Source organism: Polypterus senegalus, chromosome 2, assembly GCF_016835505.1.
Source record: "Polypterus senegalus isolate Bchr_013 chromosome 2, ASM1683550v1, whole genome shotgun sequence".
NCBI lineage: Eukaryota > Metazoa > Chordata > Cladistia > Polypteriformes > Polypteridae > Polypterus > Polypterus senegalus.
This window is the reverse complement of record NC_053155.1, coordinates 279,152,994-279,167,730: the sequence shown is the minus strand read 5'-3', so window position 1 is coordinate 279,167,730 and position 14,737 is coordinate 279,152,994. Positions and strand designations below refer to the sequence as shown.

The window sequence follows — 14,737 nt, the reverse complement described above, 5'->3', positions numbered from 1 at the left end:
ACAACTTTAATGACTTTAAAGACACGAGGTATAAACGAGACTTTGGATCACTTTGTAACAGAGTTGAATTTGCTGTAGTGAGAAACTTTTAACTATAAAAGGTTGCATTGATTTGTGGCAAGATTGCTTTTCTCCTGGACAACTATACGTTGCATTCTCAAGAGTGAGCTCGCACAGCTTCGTCATATTACAACCGGAGTGCAGCCAGAAACGTTTAAGTGCCGGGTCTTTGCTAACATTAAATAAAGCCGTGGACATCGCAACCTCACACAAGAGAGCAGCTCACGTGAAATGCCTGAACAGAGTACGAGTAATCACTTCCAAGCATCAAACCTGTTCAAAAAACGCATTACACAATTGACAAGGTGATGGCTTTATATGTTGTTCGTTTATAAAACAGGGGAGAAGCTGTGTAAAGGCTGTTTCACAAAAAACCAGCGGAGCATCTTATATGAGCAGGCAGTCAGCTAAAGAAGGGAATCAATAAATATCTATATAATTGTAATAAACGAGCAAAAATTAACGTACAAGCCGCGGATTAAATAAAGGAAATGGGTACCTGAACAGTAAAGTAAGTCTGGAATAGCTACACAATAACTATAAGAATCGTAATAAACGAGCAATAAAACAGTACAGAACCACGAAGCAAGGAGAAATGATGGCCTTATATGGCGTTCGTTTATAAAGCAGCGGAGAAGCTGTGTGAAGGCAGGTACACAAAAAAACAGCAGAGCGCCACACTCTGAATGTATTCCTGGCATCACCGTTATACCCTCTGATCTCCCATTTCAATTGAAATGCCTTAAATTTCCAGTAAGGCTCTGCTTCGCGATGACAATTAATAAGTCTCAGGGACACACTCTAATAAAGGTTGCCATTGATTTGAGGCAACATTGCTTTCCTCCTTGATAAAACTATACGTTGCATTCTCAAAAGTAATAAATATATATACACACACCCCAATCTACATACTGTCAAATAAACAAACCAGACACAGTGGTGCAACATGAGAGGCTTCGCCTCTAGCGCTGACGTCCGAGGATCGATTCCCGAGAGGGGGTGCAGTGAGTGTGTACTGCCTGATGAGCCCAGAATTAGGGCGAAACACGTGCCACGTACTGTTTCAATTATTTGACAGTAAAACTATTTCAATATATTCAATATATATATATCAGCGCTTCCCGATTCATTTTACCGTCGCACCCCCTTGGTTTGAAAAGAAGTATGAAAAAATATGAGGTTAACGCAGAAAAACAAGTACACCAATTGAAGCTTTATGAATAATGGATACTTTATTCGCCATCAATAATTGTTTTGGTAAAGCCATACTCAGTGTAATCCTCCTTCCATGTTATAATTTTTCCGCGACTAGCCATGATTAAATGAACGGTAAAAAGTAAGTGACTTATTCAGGCAGGCGACAGCTCAATAGCTCGAATTTGGATATAAGTAGGTTCTATTTAGTCGACAGAAATATCTTTGGTAGGAATGGAAGTTGAATTTAGTCTTTAAATATCTATGATGAAGAAAAAAAACTTATGCAATGATGACTAAATTTAACTTACATTCCTACTAAACATATTTCTGTCGACCAAATAAAAATTACTTATATTTAAATTTAAATACAACTTCAAACAGATACGATAGTTCATAATACCCACGCAGCACTAAGTGCATGTAAGAGCAGGAGTCATCTGTTTTAACAAGCAGCGTATTGCACTGATACGAAATAGCCTGCCCATTTAATTATTTAGGAATGGATAGATAAATTAAGATTTTGTACAAATAATGTTTTTCATTTTTCTTCCTCGATGGATTCTGGCACCCCCAGCAACAGTTGCTCGCACCCCAAAGGAGATATATGTATATATAGATATATATATATATATAGATATAGATATAGATATAGATATAGATATAGATAGAGATAGAGATAGAGATAGAGATATAGATATACATATATAGATATAGATTGATATAGATGATGTGGAGCCGACCCGGACACAGACAGGCGGACGTGTTGTTCTTCACCACCACACGTATTTATTATATACAATATTTACAAATAATGGTCACTCAGACCCAGTTCAATGTGCACAAACCCCAACACACAGTCCTGGCCTCACAAATGCCTCTCTTCGGGCCGCCTCCACACTCCTCACGTGCCTTGTCCTGCTTCCACCTGACTCCAGTCCTGAATGAAGGGAGACGGCCCCTTTTATACGCTCCCAGATGAGCTCCAGGTGGTTCCCGGCATTCCCTCGTTTGCCACGCCCCAGCGTAGTGGAAGTGCCGGATGTTACCCCGGCAGCTCTCCGGGTATCCATCTTAATCTTCCCCCCTGCACTTCCTGGTGTGGAGGAAGTGCTGAGGTCATAAGTTCCCAAGGCATTGGGGCACCTCCTGGCGGTGACCACGGGCCCCTACAGGGTGGGCTTCCATGCCCTGAACCCGTGGCCCCCAAAGAAACCAGGAAGGCGGCCCCCACGTGATCCCAGATGGGCACACACCCACTTCCGGTCCTCCAAGGTGTCCCAGCCAGGTCGTCGCCCCTGTCATCCGCGACAATAGATAGATAGATAGATAGATACATAGATAGATAGATAGATAGATAGATAGATGTGTATGTATATGTGTGTGTGTATATATGTAGATGTGTATGTATATATATATATGCCAGCAACACTCTTGACAATGACAAAACAATTACATTGTCAATCATGTTATGTTATTATTAAAATGTTTCCTTTTCTTTTTCATTACTTCTTTAACACACTACTTCTTCCGGTTTCTTCGCGCCACCACCACCTACTCAAAGCATCATGATGCTCCAACATTGATGGACTGAAAGCCAGAAGTCTACGTGACCATTATCATCAAGTCCTTCCGTGAGAACCCTAAATACAAAGAGGACTATTTCATTTATGTTAGGTAGAATGCCCAGAGGGGACTGGGCAGTCTCATGATCTGGAATCCCTGCAGATTTTATTTTTTTTCTCCAGCCGTCTGGAGTTTTTTTTTTGTTTTTTCTGTCCACCCTGGCCATCGGACCTTACTTATTCTATGTTAATTAATGTTGACTTATTTTATTTTTTACTGTGTCTTTTATTTTTCTATTCTTCATTTTGTAAAGCACTTTGAGCTACATTTTTTGTATGAAAATGTGCTGTATAAATAAATGTTGTTTGCTTGTGCCAAAGTTAACACGTATTTGTTTTCAGATCTTCACAGCTTCAAGGCACATAGCAGATGATGTCTCATGTGTATCATTAAAAAAATACTGGTAAATGGTTAAATAAAATAACATACGTATTCCTCTGGGCAGTCTAACGTCTCTCACCAATGAACAATGAAGACTGTAGATGTATAAGTAGGCACTTCTGGATAAATTTTAGTTTTGCTGTTACTGGATAGTACGTCAGACTGTCAAAAAATATATATGTGAAAGGTTTAGAAAAAATCCATTTAATGAAAGTATTGAATATTGTCAGCAAAGTACACATCGTAAGTTTATTAGTTTATTTACTACTGTCTAAAGCTGTTTACATGTTTAGAATATATATTATTTTAAAATGAATTAGAGTCATAATTTGTGTAATCTTTGATAAAAGGTATAATTTTTAAAATCTGTCTACTAAATGTATACCTATACTTTTAATGATTCATATTATTTCTGTTTATTTTGCAGAGACCGCAGCAATGCCAGTGGGCAATATCTCCTCCCTGCATTCACCAGAGTTTGTCCTTCTTGGGTTTCCAGGGATGGACAGTTACCAGCATTGGCTTTCTATTCCTTTTACTGTCATGTACCTTTTAGCTGTTGCAGCCAATTTCATAATCATTTTCCTGGTTCGACTTGAAAAAAATCTACACACTCCAATGTATTTGTTCCTTTCTCTTTTAGCACTAGTGGATCTTGGTCTATGCACATCAACGTTACCCAAAATGCTTCACATATTTTTCCTTAATGAGAAAAGAATAACCTTTGAGGGCTGCTTTGTTCAAATGTTCTGCATTCATTTTTTTTCCTCTCTTGAATCTTCCATATTAGTTATTATGGCTTATGACAGATATGTTGCGATTTATAACCCTTTACGTTACACTTCAATATTGTCAAACAAATTTGTGGCTAAAACATTTTCAATATTTCTCATACGAGGTTTTATTTTAACTGGCTTGATTCCAACTCTTGCTTCAAGATTGCCTTATTGTGCCACAAACGTCATTTCACACTGCTATTGTGATCACATGGCCGTTGTAAAACTGGCATGTACTGATATATCAATGAATAGCTACTATGGTCTCTTTGTCGCATTTTCTATATTAGGTTTGGATGTTATATTTATTACATTCACATACGTGATGATTTTGCGGACAGTTTTAAAGCTTGGCTCAAAGTCTGCTCAGCTGAAAGCATTTCACACATGTGGCTCTCATCTTTTTGTGATTCTTTATTTTTATATTACATCATTGTTCACTTTTTTAGTTTACAGAATTGGTTAATCTGTGCCACCCCAGATACACATTATGTTTGCAGTTTTATATCTTCTTGTGCCACCAGTGTTAAATCCTCTTGTTTATGCTACTAGAACAAAGGAAATTCGAAATGCATTTAATAAGCACTTTGCAAAAATGCAAATTAAATCAGTAAGTAATCTTTAAAAGTAAGTGAAATTTCTTTCATTTTATGTTTTATATATGTGCAGTATGCAGTATTTTGATATTATAGTGGGGTACCATAGTTGTTTGCTGACCAAACAAGCTTAATAGACTCAATGGTCTCCACTAACCCGTAAAGATTTTTATGTTCATTTCTAAAGGTTTTGTGGATGTGAATCAGATGTGCAATCTGAAATCAAATAATTGGTATTGAATCTGAATTGGAATAACATGGCTCTTGAAAGGTTTATATAGAGAAATAAAATTTTTCTTGGTCAATTCGGATGGTGTATTGGCATGTATCGCAAAGGTTACAAAGCCTTCCATAAAATTAAAACATATTTAGCACAGTAATCAGTAAAATATATGTCATTCACTCCTTTAGTACTAACTTTGATATTACTGTTAGGCTAGGTATATCATCAGAACCCCGACTATATGTATTTTTTTACAAAAGTGTATGAGGTGGTGGTTGAAAGAATTTGAAAGAGAACCCTGATGTACGCATGCAGTCTCACAGTTGTGTTTTGTTTTTTTTAATTTAAAACATGGACAAGAAAAAGTAGAGAAACTTTCATTTATGCCAACACATCCAACTTGGCAGTGGCATTTCAAAATAGGGTGGCGCAATGGGTAGCGCTGCTGCCCCGCAGTTAGGAGACCCAGGTTTGCTTCCCGGGTCCTCCCTGCGTGGAGTTTGCATGTTCTCCCCATGTCTGCGTGGGTTTCCTCCCACAGTCTAAAGACATGCAGGTTAAGTGCATTGGTGATTATACATTGTCCCTAGTGTGTGCTGGGTGTTTGTGCCCTGCAGTGGGCTATCGCCCTGCCTGGGGTTAGTTTCCTGCCTTGCACCCTGTGTTGGCTGAGATTGGCTCCAGCAAACCCCCGTGACCCTGTGTTAGGATATAGTGGGTTGGATATTGGATGGATGCATGGATTTCAAAATAGAGGGTGTACATGCTCAGGCAACCAGGGCTCATTAAATGTTATTGTCAGATTCAGATTCAGGAGTTCTCGGTAACTAATTTTCAGTAAGAACTATGACATTATGAAAGACTGAAATGCTGCACTTGTGAGTACAAGCAAAAGGGGCAAGCCAAAATATATCTGATTGTTTCTGAAAGACTTTATCTATCATGAGAGCTTTGAGTTTCATAAGTTTCTGGTACCTTGATTCAACTGATAGCTTTTAAAAAGGTAAGGTTTTAGGCATTTCACATGAAGTATGGAGCGAACATTGCAACCATTGTCATAGGTGGTGCTCTACCAGAAGCATTTCACAGACCAGTGTGCTGCACTCCATCTCTCTAGGTAAACCAACCATAATGTTCTCCTTTTTTCTGCTTAGAACATCTAACAAAATGCTTTTAAATTAATGTTATGGCTTGAATAGTGCCACAGCAGTTAAAAGTACTACCTTACAGAGAAGACTGGAACACTGCATTGGTTTTAATCAGAGTACTGATTCTTCCACATCCTAACAATGTAGGTATTATATTCAGTGGCATCTTTAAATTACCCTGTTATGAGTGAGTGTGCCCTGCACTGGACTGGTGCCTCATCCAGGGCTGCTTCCAGACCAGATAGACTCTGTCTCACCCAGTCACATTCCAAAACTAGATACATTGATTAAAAATGAATGCATAAATAGATAAAATAATCGTGTTCATAAGAAATAAAGCATATTATGTGGTATTTTGTTAAAATTATTTTTTCAGAGTGGTCAGTAATTTAATTTAACAGAGTTCTTAAACTTTTTTTTTTTTTTTTTGCACAAAACCTCAAACTATCTTGCATATATTTAGTGTATAAAAAAGATACAGCAAGAAATAGTAAATAAAGCTTTTGGTCACTTTATAACTTTTAATGTCACATTTTCAGTAGATTTAAGATTCATATTATTATGGTAATGTATAAACATTATTCTTTTCCATTAAGCACTTCAATTCTAGATGAAATTAAAGTAAAAAAAACTCAGTAAACTGGTATGTTTTATGATCTTCTTATATCTTACAAATAAATATTAACACATAAAATCTCTAGAAATGGGTACATGTTTAATGTCTTTTTATCTTGGTCATGCTTGAGTATGGATATCCATTATGAAGAAGCTATTAACAGAATATACACGTTTTATTAAAAAACATAAAAATTGTATTTATGTGTATGTTATGAACAATAATAAATTATCATTAAAAATAAAATAAGAAGACTCCTGAAACATATCCGTGTCATTGTTCATTGTTTTATGACATGTTAATAAGTATTAAAAAATCAGTTCTAGTGTGGAGACATTTAAGAGAACATTATAATGGATACCTAAACTAAAGTGTTATCTTTCTCTCCCAGTTGTACTACTTACATACATTAAGAGATTCTTTTTTGATCAGTAATTATTTTCTTCTGTCCTCCAGTAATAAATTAGATTGGTTCATACCTCACACCTGATGCTGCCAGTATAAAAATTTAAATTCCTGTAACCTTACCTACTTTAAGCAAGTTTAACAAGGCAGTAAATGTATGGATGTGCATAACATTCGGGTGTATTCAATGACTTAGTTAACTAATGCATTTTACACTTTTTCAGTTACTTCAGAGAACCGGTTTTCATATTATTAAATATTTTAGTAACAGTGAGTCATATTCAAAAATAACAGTGATAATAGAATGAAGTAACTGTGCATGTGAGCAGTTAGTGACTACTTTAAATACATGCTTTTCATAACAGTACTATATGATGTCATATATAGGGTTGTAAATAGGGAGAAACTCAAAAGTTTAAGTTCACAAAGTGCCCAAAATAAATAAGAAGTTGTCAGATATCAAAGTCGCTGTGAAAAGGTGAGTTGTAGCCCATCGTCTGAGAGTCATATGGAAGCTTATTAGGGTACAGAGAAAAGAAAAAAAAATAGGAACACAGTGGGGAAAAAAGCTTGAAATGTCAACTTTAATATCGAAATTTCCACTTTAATCACAGTTTATTTTGTCATTAAAGTAGAGCATCATAAACTTCACCTTCAAATCATTTAATTTACTTAAAAATTAAGTAAATTAAGTTTCTTAAGTCCCATTGTAACTAAAGTAGCACGTTAAATGCTTTGTTTTGTATGTGCTCTATGTGTGTGTATCACTACGTGCTTCTTAAATGGGCTTTCCTTCCTCCGACAGGACAAAGAATTAATTATACAATACAATACAATTTATTTTTGTATAGCCCAAAATCACACAAGAAGTGCTGCAATGGGCTTTAACATGCCCTGCCTCTTGACAGCCCCCCAGCCTTGACTCTCTAAGAAGACAAAAAACAAAAAACCCTTGCAGGGAAAACAATGAAAGAAACCTTGGGAAAGGCAGCTCAAAGAGAGACCCCTTTCCAGGTAGGTTAGGCATGCAGTGGGTGTCAAAAAGAAGGGGGTCAATACAATACAATACACAAAACAGAACAAATTCTCAATACAGTATAAAAATAAAAAAATTACAAGTACAGAGCAGAATTTAACAGTAGACGATATCACATAATAGGATTTGGATTTGTTTAGAGACCTGGAGGCCTCAGCCATCAAGCTCCCTCCCCCATTTGGCCATTCCACAGCTAAAACAGCGCTGGGCCAGAAAATCCAATGAAAGGACGCCTCTACCCCACGATTCCTGCGATCCTCCATCAGGGATGACTTTACCTGAGGCAGGCAAAACAACTTGGCAGGTGAGCTGTGGCACCAAGTGCCACATTTGAGTGCCGAGAAGAGAAACAGAATAGGTGAGGGTTAGTAACAAATTATAACTATCATGTTACTTATGTTTTTTGGTGCTAATAACTAACAACAGAGATGCAGTCTGTACAGTTGATCAGCAGCTCTAGTCAGGATATGCTAAACTGAAGTAGTGAGCCTTCAGCTGGGATTTAAAAGCTGAGACCAAAAGGGCATCTCTTATAGTAGCAGGGAGACCATTCCACAGTTTTGGGACTTTGTAACTAAAAGCTCGACCTCCCACTGTTATTTTATTAATCCTTGAAGTCATAAGCAGACCAGCATCTTGAGATCTTAATGTGCGCTCTGGTTTGTAAGTCATGATAAGTTCAGACATGTAAGCTGGACCTTGGCCATTTAATGCTTTATATGTTAAAATGAGGATTTTGAAATCTGCCCTAAACTTAACTGGGAGCCAGTGTAAGGATTTAAGAACTGGAGTTATGTGTTCGTATTTTCCTGTTTTTGTAATAATTCTTGCAGCAGCATTTTGGATTAACTGGAGGCTGTATAAAGAACAGTTAGAACATCCAGTGAACACAGCATTGCAGTAATCAATCCTACTACAAATAAATGTATGAATTAATTTCTCAGAATCCTATTTATTTAGAAAGCGCCTTAATTTCCCAACATTTTTAAGATGGAAGAAACATGATTTGGACAACTTTGTAATGTGCGCTTTAACTGACATGCTAGATTAGAGTCAAAGATAACTCCTAGATTGCGGGCAGATTCAGTAAAATTAATCATGATTCCAACTGAGTTAAATGATGACAAAATATTCCTGTGATCAGCATCATTCCCTCTAACAATTAACACCTCTGTTTTATCTGTGTTTAAAAACAAGTAATTCTCATCCATCCACTCCTTTAATTTACTACCACAACAATTACATTACATTTGTGATATTACAGATCTCTGAATAATTTAAATAATTAAATCACGTTATTAAACATGGGAACGTGATGGCACAGTGATAGTGATGAGCTCACACCCTGTTCAGAGATTGTTCCTGCCTCACAAAAGATTCTTGCTGCACCGTGCCCAACCTTTGATGAAATAATTTATTGCAGCAGTACTGTCTCTTTCAAATGTATTAACCCCCAATTCCAGTCCTTCCTTTTCTTTCTCCAGATTCCCAATCGCCACACAATCAGCTCTGTAATAGATGTAAAACCATCTGTAAGCTGAGAACATTGATTCTTCAAAACTTTTAAGGAACATTGAAATATCTTCGTAGTACATGTTTAATTATTCTATCCTCCTATCCATTCAGGGTCATGTCAGTCCCAGCAAGCATAAAGCGCGAGGCAGGATCAGTCCCTGAATGGGGTGCCAGTTCATCGCTACTGCTGTTCACCATGTCCTCACATATTTAATTATTAAATTTTTAACATTTTATCTGTATAATGTAATAAACATATTTTCCTGCATTTCATCTTAAAAATGATGTCATATATAAATATGCGCTTTATAAAGTGGTTCAGATTGTGCAATATTATAACTGTATCGCAGGTTTACAGTGAAGTACTTATAACTAGAAACAGTTCTACCAGGAGCACTTGATGGACTGATTGAGTATGTTAATTAGTGCTCCCTAATTTTAATTATTTATTCTGTCTTTTTTCTCTTTCTTCATCATGTAAAGCACTTTGAGCTACATTGTTTGTATGAAAATGTGCTATATAAATAAATGTTGTTGTTGTTGTTTATAGTTCATGGGATGAAACTGTTTCTGAACCGCGAGGTCCCTACAGGAAAGGCTCTGAAGCATTTGTCGTATGAGAGCAGTTCAATAGACAGGACACATGGCTGAGGCAGTGTGTGCTTAATGCTTTTTCTGATAATTTTCTTTCTGATTAGCTGCTGTAGAACTGTGATTCCCACACTCAGATTCAGTGGGATAAATACTTTGAGTAGTGCACTGAGAGTAACAATGCTAAAGCAGCTATTGTATTTGGAAAAGTTTGGCCATTCTGTGAACCATAACCCTAATCCAAGACCCCCAGTTGCAGATTTACAAATTCTTTCCCTTTCAAGGTGATACGACGGCCATGAAATTTTCTGACTTTTCATTTTGTGTTGTCTGCTTCTCAATACCTTAGTGCAAATAAGTGGTACAGTAGCACAAAGTAGTTGAGGGTCTCTGAGACCCCCCATTCATGGAAACATTACTATTTTTGTACGAGCATTTTTGCTTGTTTTATATTTGAATTTTCTATTTAAATTTGTATTTTCTTTGGTTTAGATTTTCTTAGTCCTGCTTGAGGTATCGCTGGCGTATAGTTTGTTGAGGAGCAAGTCCAGTTGATGTGTTTATGAACAATGAGTCAACGACCAACAAAGAAATGCAAGTGAAGCCCTGGCTGAAATAATGAAGGAGTTGTCAGATTTCGATACATCAGACAACTGAAATGAAGAGGACAATGATGATGGAAATGACACTGTGTCAAGTGATGAATAAACAAAAATTGATGATGAAACAGCCCTGTGGAGATGCAGCAAATGTAGCTAAGAAGCAATGCTGTCACATGTGCCCAAAGGCAAAGGAGAGAAAGATAAAAGGCTGCTTGCTCCCAGTGCAAACTTCCGGTTTGCCAGGAACATTCAGAGCGTTCCCTTGTGTGTCTGGCCTGCAAACAAGTTGAAGTTGAGGCAGATTCTGAGTGACTGTTTTATATGCGAATCAGTCGTGTAACTGACGTCTTGTTTTAGTGCTACTATGACTGTATTTTATATGATTTGGTGAACACTGAACACGCATTACTATTAAAAAGGTAACATGTAAACCATTGAAAATTTACATCACATTTACTTCATTTCAGAGGTAATAAAAAATTCTGAAGTTATTGTATTGCTTTTTAGGCAGATTTAACCAGTTTAAAATGGTCTGCAAGATGGGGGTCTGCAAGACCCCCCATTCATGGAAACGGCATTCATGGATGAGGGTTAATTACAATCAGATGCCTTAAACTAATAAACAATATGCAGTTTGATTAATTTGATAAAGCCACGTCAGGGATGTGGATCTAAAAAAGAAAGGCAAATCACACTGGAACAAAAGCACTGCTTTGATGCTGGGTGCCACCAGTTTGCAAAACTGAGCAAAAAACTTGCGTAAGCCAAGGATTGAGCTGGCGTGAAAATGTGTGTGGCTTTACACCAAATTTTGTTTTTATACATTGCGATGTGAGCGTGGAAATGGGCGTACACAACATTTTTGCGTGTATGTACCTTTTATACATGAGGCCCCAGGTGAAGTTATGCTCTGGATACACTATCTCCAGAAGTCCTTCCAGCATAGAGGCATCTCAGCTGGGCAAGGGCCCTGACCGTATGCCACACCTGTCAGTACAGCAAGATTGCAGTATACAGTCACTTTAAGGTCAACCAGTTCTTTCTATGAGCTAAGGCAGAGCGCCCAGTCTTAATATTTGTTTTTGAACATCAATTGATTCTTATAACTGACTAGCAAAATACCCGTGCTACGCAGCCGAGAAGTAGTGTGTTAAAGAAGTAATGAAAAAGAAAAGGAAACATTTTGAAAATAATGTAACATGATTGTCAATGTAATTGTTTTGTCACTGTTATGAGTGTTGCTGTCATATATACAGGTATATATATATATACACACACACATATAAACATATATATACTGTACATATACATATCTACATATACACATACATATACACATACATATACACATATATATATATACACATACATATCTACATATACACACACATACATATACACACATATATATATATATATATATATATATATATATATATATATATATATATATATATATACCCTTTGGGGTGCGAGCAGCTGTTGCTTGGGGTGCCAGAATCCATCGAGGAAGAAAAATGAAAAACATTATTTGTACAAAATCTTAATTTATCTATCCATTCCTAAATAATTAAATGGGCAGGCTATTTCGTATCAGTACGATACGCTGCTTGTTAAAACGGATGACTCCCGCTCTTACGTGCAGTTAGTGCTGCGTGGGTATTATGAACTATCGTATCTGTTATTTTAAACATAAGTAATTTTTATTTAGTCGACAGAAAATATGTTTGGTAGGAATGTAAGTTAAATTTAGTCATCATTGCATAAATTTTTCTTCACTATAGAAATTTAAAAACTAAATTCAACGTACATTCCTACCAAAGATATTTCTGTCGACTAAATAGAACCTACTTATATCCAAATAGAACTTGAAAAGATATATTTTTTTGAATCTGATCGCGCATTTTAGATCGACTTGACGTGCACTACATCGAGCCCGCGTGCTGTTGTGCTTTCGCCTGCTTGCCTCAATAAGTCATCGTCGATTCACTCTTACTTTTTTACCGTTCATTTAATCATGGCTAGTCATGAAAAAATTAGAAAATGGAAGGAGGATTACACTGACTATGGCTTTACCAAAACAATTATTGATGGCGAATAAAGTATCCATTATTCATAAAGCTTCAATTGATGATCTGTTTTTCATATTTCTTCTCAAACCAAGGGGGTGCAAAATCAGGATCATCCATCACAGGGGGTGCGAGTGTAAAATGAATCGGGAAGTGCTGATAAATATGTATGTGTGTGTGTGTATATAATATATGTGTATAAACATATATATATATATATATATATAAATAGTTTTACTGTCAAATAATGCAGAGTACGCGGCATCAATAATAACTCATAAACTTGCAATATTATTTAGGAAAATCGCAAAATTTTACTCACCCAAAATTCAGATTATTTGTAAACAAAATCCATCCTCCTCTCTTTCCTCAAAAACAGTTCAATTACTCTGTCGTACGGATTATCCGTGTGCTTCAGTTCCATCAAAAGGTCCCTTTCTATCGCCATTGAAGCTAATGCTGAACGTCAAACCTGCCCTGTCGTATTTCTGGCATAAGTTTTAATTCGCTTTAGGAGTGAAAATGTCCGCTCGACAGAAGCAGTGTACATGGGAATAGTCACCACCAAATATACCAATGTGAACAGCTGCCCCATGCTCTCATTCAGATTTTTCTGATGAAGGAAGTCAAGGAGATCAGTGGGAGATTTTCCTGCAAAATCATCCATGGCATACATTACAGTCAGTTCTGTTTTTATCCGGGACAGATGAAAAACAGCTCCGTGGCTCTTGTGTTATACTGGAGAAGGCTACATGCATTTAATTTTTCTTGTATTCCCGAAACTTCTGGGGCTCGAGGAGCGTGATAAACATCAGGTTTTCATGGTCTTGAAATCTGGTCTGGGTCTGGCAAATAATATTGTCCAGAATCCTGCCATGGAGTTGGCTGTAGTGCGCACGAGGACGCATCGGAACGTTTGTGGTGCGTTCAGTGGCCTCGTAGAGTTCCTCATATCGGCTTCTATCCGATCAATGGGTCTGAATACGGTGACGTTGCCGTACGCCTGCTAGAGAGCCCTACTGACACCAACTCAAAATCTGATTGGTTGAAGCAACAGGTTAATCGACATTTATTCTGTATTAAAGTGCCTGCACAACGATTGTGAAGGCCTCTCTTCCTGGCAACAAATGATGGCTGAAATGTGATTGGTTAAATGCTTTAATACAAAAATACATGCCTGGAAGCAGGACAACCATCGGAAAAGCTATGAAAGGAAGCAAACAGACTATTTGGAATTATTTAATAAGTATTCATGGACAAAATTTTTACTTATGAATATGCTAAGCACAGTCCTTGACCCGTGAATATTTACCTTATATGAGCAGGCACTCAATTACGTGGGAGGCGTGATGACGCAACACGCAACTCCGCCTCCCACGGCCATCCAGCTGCAGTCTATTACAGTATATGGGCGAAAATAGGTTCCAGTTATGACCATTACTCGTAGAATTTCGAAATGAAACCTGCCCAACTTTTGTAAGTAAGCTGTAAGGAATTAGCCTGCCAAATTTCAGCCTTCTACCTACACGGGAAGTTGGAGAATTAGTGATGAGTGAGTCAGTCAGTCAGTCAGTCAGTGAGTCAGTCAGTCAGTCAGTGAGGGCTTTGCCTTTTATTAGTATAGATTGACGAAGAAGAAATAGTTTATAAATGAATTCCAAATATTCATGAATAAAGAGTCAACCTATTTGGGATCAATTTGTCGGTTAGGATGCCCAAAGAAAACATTTTCTCCAGGAGAAAGGTGACAGGAGGAGAAGAAAGATACAGTAGGAGATAAATATGCGCTTTTAGTTGGAATGAAGAATAGGGGAGACATATGACTAATGTTGAAAATAGAAGGACAGTTCCAGAACATAAGGAGAAACATACCAGGAACTTTACTGAGGCAGACTTTAG

At 37.1% G+C, this 14,737-nt stretch overlaps 1 pseudogene; it reads left to right on the top strand.

Moving 5' to 3' along the window:
- Positions 1-3,657: 3,657 nt before the first annotated feature.
- On the top strand, positions 3,658-4,662 carry LOC120524532 (annotated as a pseudogene).
- Positions 4,663-14,737: the final 10,075 nt, after the last annotated feature.